The sequence below is a fragment of the Herpailurus yagouaroundi genome, unplaced genomic scaffold, assembly GCF_014898765.1.
Source record: "Herpailurus yagouaroundi ecotype Mexico unplaced genomic scaffold, PumYag 139, whole genome shotgun sequence".
Classification (NCBI taxonomy): domain Eukaryota; kingdom Metazoa; phylum Chordata; class Mammalia; order Carnivora; family Felidae; genus Herpailurus; species Herpailurus yagouaroundi.
Window position 1 is genome coordinate 35,730,853 of NW_024412394.1, and position 10,320 is coordinate 35,741,172.

Genomic DNA, 10,320 nt, shown 5'->3' on the forward strand with positions numbered 1-10,320 from the left:
GACCAAAGTGTGATGGGTGAGGTACACAACATAGAAGTTGCTCTTGGACCCTTTGAGGGGATCTGCAGGCAGTGTGTTTCCAGAGGCTACTGGGTGAGCCTCTTTATGAATTCAATGAGGCGTTTAGTAAGATCCACAGCCCTTTGATGATTTGGAGACATTGTTGCTGTGTTTCCAGCGGCACCCCCCTCCACCCCACCCCCAGCCATGCCTATCACTTCAATATTGTAGGTGAGGTGAGAAAGAAGTGGACTTCTTGGGCAATGTCCTGCTTGGCTGAAGAAGCCAGGTGCTCATACATTATGTTTTCACTTTCCCCTGTGGGAGAAATTGCAAGCTGATGGATCTCTTGGCACAGAGCAGTGCTGTTTTGGGGAATAGATGATGTAGGTAAAGTAAAACTGTTCTTTTTACCCTCTTCAATTCATCTATTCTCTCTCTCTTTCCCTCTCTCTCTATCTCTCTTGCTCTCTCTCTTTTTGCTGGACCTTCTCTGATGGACTCTGGGACTCTCATAAAGGTATTTTCTTTTTTTTTCTTTTTTTTTTAATTTAAAAATTTTTTTTCAATATATGAAGTTTATTGTCAAATTGGTTTCCATACAACACCCAGTGCTCATCCCAAAAGGTGCCCTCCTCAATAACCATCACCCACCCTCCCCTCCCTCCCACCCCCCATCAACCCTCAGTTTGTTCTCAGTTTTTAAGAGTCTCTTATGCTTTGGCTCTCTTCCACTCTAACCTCTTTTTTTTTTTCCTTCCCCTCCCCCATGGGTTTCTGTTAAGTTTCTCAGGATCCACATAAGAGTGAAACCATATGGTATCTGTATAAAGGTATTTTCAACCATGGATAGTTGTCAAGATCAATGTTCTGTGGGGGGTGATGGTAAAAAATACTTCTATTCTGCCATCTTGCTCTGAGTTAAAATTTTTAGCACTTAAGGGAATAAGTTCAGTATGTTAATTTAATAAAAAACAAATATGAATAATATTGATTCCAGTCTTCTATGGTTACATGAGTGTTCTCTTTGATTATTATAATGAAGATGGAAGTTTGATATTTTATTATATTTTTATGTATTATATATTAAAATGGTTGAGGAAATAATAAAATTGTGTGTCACAATTTGGGCCCTTCATTCATTCATTCCATAAATTTCCATAACTGTGTACTATTTGATAATTAGTTTTCTTGATCTCAAAATGCTCAAGACATGACTGATACGTACAATTTTCAATCAATTGATTCTGAACTTAAATTTCTCTTCTGTATTTTATTATATTATCTGATTTATATTTTTTAATCTTATTTTTTAGGTAGGTTAAGTTTCTCTAATTTATGCATGTTGCTTCCACATTTACTTATCAGAGAAGATGGTTGACTTTTAAAAAATATGATTGAAAAATATGAGGCAGAAAGATGAGTTATAATTGAATTAATAATAGGTATGTTTATTAAATGATAATTTGAGACAAAACACAATCTTGGTTAGAAGCTAAACTTTAAAATGCACTTGGAGTCATAAAATTAATCCATCCATGTGGAATTCATTTAAAAATTTTTTGTGCATCCAGTTTTAGCCAATTATCTGTTGAAATATCTTTTAAGAGAAGGACTTAAAAATAGTTTTACGATTAAGTTCAAGTAATAAATTAAACATAAAACAAAATCCATATATACTTTTAATTTAATTTTAGTCTTTTATTAGGTCTTAAATTTGAATATAAAAATTTACATATATATGCTCTAACTTTATATTCAGTGCCAAACACCTTTATTCAACTAATGATTAAATCTGGGCCACACAGCTATAAAACCAGAGAACACATTAAGTATATTCCCTTAAAGTTTCCATTTTTATTTTTGGAGCTTGACTAAGAACTTATTATTTCCACATTGCCTTGAATAATCATTTTGTTTAAATTATTTATTTTGACTATTCCATATTTTTTATTCCGTGTCAATGAACTAATATCTTTCTTCTTTTTTTAAATAATTTTTTATTTTCTGAACACTTATCTTCCTCAGCCATTAAGTAACCATTCACCCTACTTTTGAGAATATTTGGTAAAACAGTTACTGTTTGACAGAATTTGCTTTGGGGTTCTGCCTTTATTGGTAGCTATAAAAGTGACTTGTGGGTGTTTTGTTCAGTTTTGACTTTTGCACATGCATTTCTTTTTAACTGCCTTTTGTGACCAGATCTCTAGAGTTCTATGTTAGCTCTGAAGTTTTAGGTGCTGTATCCTCATTAATCTCTCCCTTTTTCAAATAATGATTAGCATATCTTGGAACATGTCTTGCAGTGTTACTTGATTGTTTCAGATATGTATGCTTCACTTTCAAATGTATTATTAAGCTGTAGAAAGACAGAAAATTAAGGTCTCATAGTAGTCTATGCTGGTTGATTTTGTAGAATGAATGAACTACACTCAAGAGTTTTTTGAATGACAAGTAGAAAGAAGAGAATGTCTTTTTGGAGTCGACTTATTTTTATTTACCCAAGAAACTGTTGAATAATGTTTACTATGTAAAGCTAAGCCCTTTATACATGTTAACTCATTTGACTTTTATAATCAGTCTTCTATGAGGTTGGAATCCTGGCTCTGGTATTCACTGCTTATATAACTTTAGGCAAGTTAACTCCTCTGAGTGTCAGTATTCTCATTTGTTATAGAATAAAGAAAGTCTTCTCAAAGTGTTTTGTGAAGATTAAATAAAATATCATTTGTAAGGTCCTGGCACATAATAATCATTTTTCTCTGTATTATAGATTTTCCTAGAAAGCATCAGATACGTAAATGGAGACTGTATTTTTAACACTTCTAAATCTTTCATTTATACAGGGTCTGAGAGAGCTTGCTATTTGCGTAATGGGTTATCAGTCAAGGTTGATTAGAGCAAGGAAGAGAACAACCTAATCTGAAAACTTAAAAGTATTGATGGGCCAATGGGAGAGCCGAGAGTGGCATTGCCAAGAGAAAAACTTTGAAGGAATTAGCATGCTCAGTTAGCAGAGCTCCAGATGACAACCAAGTCAGTCATGCACAGCATTTCTGTCCCATACCTCTCCTTTCTCAGTTTCTAGCCCTGCAGAGATCTCCAATGGCAGTGGGAAGTTTGGGGGACTGGTGAAAGAGAAAAGTCTACACCATGACTCTCTTTTCTAACACAACCCTCCAAAAGCGAAGTCAAACACTTGAATTTAGATTAAATTATTTATAATTTAATTACCTTTAGAATTTTCATATAAGGTGGGAATTGACATTTTTTTTGCCTCACAAAAAGAGACTTGCAGTGATCAGGAAAGCTATAAATACTTCCCCAAATTTTACCTAAAATGAGTGCAAATCATGGAACAGATTTGCGATGACAGTGGTCGGAAACAATAAAATTACTCTCTTTTTTTTGCACTCTACTATATCCAAATCATCCAATTCAATTAACTAAAGTGTTACGTAATTTATAATTTCTTTGTAACCAGAGAATAGGGTAAATATTTATTATAAACTTTTAAGTGTCATACGTGAGGCAGACACCTATGGAACAAGATTCATGTTAGGTGCAGAAATAGCCCTAGTTTTGAGAGTGACATTCTTCTTTCTTTGATACCAGGGGTTGAAACTTAATTGTCATGTATACTAACTATGTCAATATCTATATATTTATGATATGTTTATGTTATAAATGAATAGACTGAGAGGAATTCCAGCTTTTTGGAAGTTAATACAAAAGACATGTTAAGAGACAAGTACTTAAGAAAGGTGTAATTAATGAAAAAAGTAAGGAAGAAATATACCTAAGAGATACTTTGCAGGAAAAATTATAATACTCAGTCACTAATTGATAAAGAAATGAAGGAGAAGGAGTAGTTTAAAGTGACTTCAAATTTTCAAGATTTCTTGGTCACTTGTATAACAAGAATGCCTTCCTTAGTGAAATGACTCATTTCCAAGAAAAATAATTTTGCACCTATAAAAGCTTAATTTATACTTTCCGACCCTGTTATGCTTTGGTAGGCTTTGCAATGCCAAGGGTTTGGGGGCAGGGTATTAAATGAAGAGGGGTCTGGTTCTTGGTCATCATCTATTGTTGCTAGCATCTGTAAAGACAGCTACATTTCCATATGATCTTTTACCCTGTCACCATTATTCATTTTTCTTTCTGTGCAAAAGACCATCAAGATAACTAGGGCTTACTGCTATGTCCATGTAACTCTTGGTAACATAAGCAATTGAACTTTTCTGCCTCCATGAAGCACAGTAGGATGCACAGGGATACATAAGACTCATATTCACAAGGGTCCCTAAAAGGAACAAATGGCACATTCAAATTAATGTATCTCAGAGAGAGTTTATTTACACAGGAAGTAATTCTAAAGATGTGAATGTAAGGAGACAACAAGGGATAGTACAGGTACACAGAACTAGTAGCATACCCTAAAAGTGAAAGGAGAAAGAGGCTACTAGAACCTAGAAGGGGAGACAATTAGGAAGTGAAGCTGCCTTGAAAGGAGGAGTGATCATCCAAGGGATGCAGCCAACCTATGGTGACTCTTCAGGAAGGGCTTCAGGGGTTTAAATATTTTGATATCACACTTTTTCTTCATTTTCTTCTGTAGTCCCCATTGGTCAAATCCCACTGGAGCCAGTAAGAAGAGAGCAAAATAGAAGAGGAGAGTGAATCTGGAGGGGCAAATGGAAGATATGTGGCATGAGATATTAGGTATGTCACCTTAGATACCACCTTTGGTAATGTTTTGTCTATTGACTTTTACTCTACTGAGTACAAGGTGTTTGCTTGTTTGTGTGTTTGTTTTACCATACTTGCCAGTTTTTAGGCTATATGGGAGACAAGAGCCCTTTATCCTTACAGACTATCTGAGATTCCTTCTCTGGGCTTGGAATGTCAAAGGTGGTTCATTTCTTCTTAAGGAAAAACAATATCTTTGGGGCGCATGGGTGGCTCAGTCAGTTAAACATCCAACTCTTGATTTTGGCTTAGGTCATGATCTCATGGTTCATGGGATTCAGGCCTGTTTGGGGCTCTGTGCTGACAGTGTGTAGCCTGCTTGGGATTCTCTCTCTCCTTCTCTCTCTGCACCTCCCCTCACTCTCTGTGTCTCTCTCTCAAAATAAATAAACTTAAAAAACATAATTTTAAAGCACTTTGATTCTTCTTTTTCTTTACTCCCTTTACTTATAAGCTTTTATTTCTGATCAGTTCATATTACTCCCATCTGATGATTATTAAAAAGTAAGCAAGCATCAATTAGTTCCAGATGCATATATTATAACTGTACCAGAGAAACACGACAGGGTTGAACAAAACAAACCCAGAGTGGTGACAGAGGTGGGGACTCTGAATAAAGGCTTCACAGAAAGTAAGACCCTGGAGTCAAAACATCTGAATACAATCAGTGTCGCATCTGGCATTTAAATAACTCTTTGACTTCAGAGATGCACAGACTTAGACCCTGGGCTACATGCATTGAATCTTTACTGAATTTAAGCAAACATCTTATTCTTCATTCTTATTCTCTACCGCACCTTTTCCCCACAAAGATCACTTATTTTGGTGGTGTCAACACCATGTTCTCTATGTTTGAGACCCAGAAGATTCTCTCAGACATCTTTTAGTACTTTCATGTCCAAAGTAAAAATTAACAAATAATTCTAGCAATCAACAACAACAGAGGAGAGTGGCCCATCAGGAAGGAAGGTTTGTATTAGTCTACTAAGTAAAGAATTCAGTTGAGCTGATTTTCTGCTTGAGAACAAAAGACACTTAGTGGAAAAGGAAATGATAAAATACTGCTTACAGTTTTGCTTTATTGCTCGCTGGTGGCCATGATTGTGCTTCAGTGAACACTACTGAAATGTTTATTGGAAATGGTGGCATAATCCTTGTCCCTCTTCCCTAATCTCAGCGGGGGGGGGGGGGGGGCCAGCTGACACTATTTCACTGTCAAATATGTTTGCTGTAGATTGTGCTAGACGGTCTTTATCATATTAAGAAGTTCTGTTCTAGGGGCGCCTGGGTGGCGCAGTCGGTTAAGCGTCCGACTTCAGCCAGGTCACAATCTCGCGGTCCGTGAGTTCGAGCCCCGTGTCAGGCTCTGGGCTGATGGCTCAGGGCCTGGAGCTTGTTTCCGATTCTGTGTCTCCCTCTCTCTCTGCCCCTCCCCCGTTCATGCTCTGTCTCTCTCTGTCCCAAAAATAAATAAACGTTGAAAAAAAAAAAAAAAAGAAGTTCTGTTCTAGTTGCTAAGATTTTTTACAAGGAATGGATATTAATGTTTGTCAAATATTTTTATTCTGTAAATACTGAAATGATCATAAATCTTTTCTTTTTTAACAGTTATGGGGTTATTAACATTGAGTTATTTTTGAGTGTTAATCCAGCCTTGTGTTCCTGGACTAATTCTCTCATGGTTGTAGTATATTCTTTTTAAATATCACTGCTTTCAATTTGCTAATATTTTATTTACCATTTGCGTGTTTATCTTCATATAGGAAATCTATGAATTTCCTTTCTAACAGTGCCCTTGTCAAGTTTGGGTATCAAAGGTATGGTAGTCTCATACAAAAGTTCGGAAGTGTTTGTATATTTTTCTGTTTTCTGGAAGAGATTGCGCAAGATTGATGTTATGTTTTCCCTAAATAAAATAATTAAATGGAAGAATTCACCAGTGATGATATCTGGGTTTAAGCCTCTTTTTTTTTTTTTTTTTTTTTTTTTTGTGGAAAGGTACTTGGGTATAGATTTTATTTCTTTAATTATTGTTGTAATATTCACATATTTTATTTCTTCTTGTTTTGGTAAATTGTATTTTTCAAGGATTTCATCCATTTTCTCTAAAATTTTTATGGGTATAAAGGTGTTTATAATATTCTGATTGTCTTTTTAAGTTACTAGATATATGTAGAGATGTGTCCTTTTATAGTCCTGATGATTTATATCCCTCCTTCCAGATCAATTCTGTTAGGAGTATTTCAACATTATTAATCTTTTGAAAATAACTCTGATTATTGATTTTTCTATATATCGATTTCTGCTCTTATATTATCATTTAAATTTTTTTTAATGTTTATTTATTTTTGAGAGAGAGAGAGAGAGCATAAGTGGGGAGGGGCAGAGAGAGAGGGAGACACAGAATCTGAAGCAGGCTCCAGGCTCTAAGCTGTCAGCACAGAGCCCAATGTGGGGCTCAAACCCACCAGCGGTGAGATCATGACCTGAACTGAAGTCAGATGCTTATCTGATTGAGCCAGATTATTTTTTTATACTTATTATTATTTTTATATACTTATTATGCTTACATACTTATATACTTATTATTATTTTTTATACTTTTTGGGCTTGGTTTTCTATTCTTTTCCTAGGTGCCTGAGATACATGCTTAGAGATTTGATGTTCAGCTCTAAAGCATTACATTTTCTTCTAAACACTACTTTAGATACAGTCCACCATTTTCAATATGTTCTAACTTCACTCTAGTTCAACTTCAAGTAAATTTACGATTTTGATTTCATATATTCATTTATATATGGGCCACTTATAATTGTATTTCTTAAATTTCCAAACATTTGGCAATTTTCTAGTTATCTTTTGCCTTTATTTCTAGCTTAATTCCGTATAATACATGAGTTCAGTCTTTGAAATTCGTCAAGACTTTGTTGTATCAGCATTAACCGCATTAATTTTGGTTAATGACCCGTGTGTACTTGCAAAGAAGTTAATTTGGTCATTGTTAGATGCAATGTTATATATATGTTAATTAGATGAAATACATGAATTGCATTTTTAGGTTTACATCCCTATGGATTTTTGGTTTACTTCCTTCACCATCTGCTAAGAAAAAGCATAAAATCTCTTGTATGATTTTGGGTATGTCTACTGTTCCTCTCATTCTGTCAATTTTTTCCTTTTATATGTTAATGCTATGTTCTTGATAGCACACACAAATTTAGAGCTATTTTATCTTCCTGGAAGATGAACTACCTCACGTTGGCTGTGTTATTATGAAATGTCTATCTTTACCTCTAATAGTACTATATTAATTAAAATATTCTTTGTCTAATAGTATAGTTACACCGACTTTCTTTTGGCTAACATATATATAGTATATATTTTTCCATTCTTTTACTTTAAAAATTTGTCTTTAAATTGTGTTTCTGGCATGCAGCATATAGTTTTCCCTTAATCTGTCTGGAAAATATAGTATTTTAAGTTCAACATTGAGTCCATTTACATTTAATGTAATTATTGATACAGTTGGGTTTTTATCTGTCATCTTATTAATCGTTTCTATTTGATCCACCTGTTGTATGTTCTGTTTTCTCTGCTTTGCTTTCATATTTTGGCCTATTAAATAAATTTTATTATTTCATTTTTCCTACTATTAATTTATTAGTGACACTTTAAAGCTAAGCCTATACTTTTCTTCAGCTGTTATTAAATTGACAAATATCTGTCCATGTCTTGTAACAGATTATCACATTTCTATTTCTATAATAATGCTAAAATTCTGAAACAGTTTAACCTGCTTTATTCCTATTCTGTTTCCACATTGCTGGCATAGATTTTATTTCTACATACATTTTAAACTACACTAGACATTATGTTATATTTTGTTAATCAAATCTGTTTGTATTTACTCATATTTATGCCTTTCATTTCTCTTCAATTCTTTCTTGCATTTCTGTGTTTCCATCTGGAATGATTTTATTTCTACCTGAAGAACTTTTCTAAGATGACATAGGTTTCTCTGTCATACTCTTTACTTCATTCTGAGCCTTCATCAGCAATGCCTTTAAGTGTAATTCTACCAAACAGTGTGTTCAATGAATTTTAGTCTTTTTTTTTAGCATGCTCCTCAAAATGCTCCCGGCCTCTACCCATTGCCTAATCCCAAAGCTACTTCTACATCGTCAGGTACCCCATCTCAGTGCCACAATCTGTAATGGTTTTCTATTGCTCTGGCAACAAATCATCACAAATTTAGTGGCTTAACAACACAGATTAATTATCTGGAGGTCAGAAATCCAAAATGGGTCGGCAGTATCATCTGTTTCCTGTCTTTTCCAGCATTCCTTGCCTTGTGGTGACTTCCTCCATCTTCAAAGCCAGATAAAAATATTTTCTGGCTCTGACTCTTTGTTCCATAAAACACCTTTTCTGACTCGAATCCTGCTGCCTTTTTCTCAATCACAACGGCTATTGTGATTCCATTGTGATTATCAGGCTAATTCAGAATAATCTATCCATCTCTCAGGGTACATAATTGACAAGTGAGGCATCACAGCTGCAAGTTTTGGGGATTGAAATGTGGACATCTTTGGGTGGTTTTTATTCAGCCTAACACATGCACCTAATTTGGGAGTATAAATTTCAAGCTCTGAATACTACAGCATTTTAAATTTAAGACACTTCTTTTTCCCCACTTAAGCTGTTACTTATGTTCTGAAATGCTAAGTCCAAGATTGATTTATTTTTCCTTAGTGTTTCTGCTGTGACTTTCCTTCTTTCAGGCAGAAATGGCATGATGCTCTAGGCGTTGGAAGGGCCGTGGAGTACAATGGATATGGAGATCAGACACATCTTTCAATACCTCAACCTATCCCACTATATTTGCATTTTTTTCATGCTGTAGTCTCATAATTTTTCTCTCCAAAATGTCTATTCTTCACCGTTTATATTGGATAAATTTAAGTGACTTATCCAGGATAGCGTTAACCAAACTAATAGAATCATATAGAAAGAGACTTCTCTTAGTTTTGGAATAAAATGAAGAGAAAGAATGCTTTCATTAAAAGGTGACTTCTAGGGTGCAGTGCCTGAGAAGAATAAACATGAAAGGCAACAAAATCTCAGTGTCTACTCTTTTCTGATAACAGAGTTAAGCAACTTTACATTTGAAGTGTAACTTTGGTATTCAGTGTTTCTACCCATTGATAGTACTGCTATTTAGCAGCCCTATAATTCTAGTTAGGCTTTAGCATGTACTGCTGGTTAAGATGCCATGAGGTTCTTATACTTAGTCTAACAATCGTATCTGGGCATCTCTCTTTTTCCTATAAAAGTTATCCTCTGGAAGGATATTTTTTTTTCTTTCTTTATTTTTTTTTATTTATATATGAAATTTATTGTCAAATTGGTTTCCATACAACACCCAGTGCTCATCCCAAAAGGTGCCCTCCTCAATACCCATCACCCACCCTCTCCTCCCTCCCACCCCCCATCAACCCTCAGTTTGCTCTCAGTTCTCAACAGTCTCTTATGCTTTGGCTCTCTCCCACTCTAACCTCTTTTTTTTTT

At 34.8% G+C, this 10,320-nt stretch overlaps 1 long non-coding RNA gene across 1 annotated transcript in view; it reads left to right on the forward strand.

Annotated features, from left to right (window-relative positions):
• LOC121029139 (uncharacterized) overlaps positions 1-10,320 on the forward strand; it is a 116,226-nt gene that overhangs the window by 62,581 nt on the left and 43,325 nt on the right. The window contains exon 2 of the long non-coding RNA XR_005789610.1: positions 4,622-4,725. This is a non-coding gene — a long non-coding RNA (uncharacterized LOC121029139). The remainder of the gene's footprint in view (positions 1-4,621; positions 4,726-10,320) is intronic.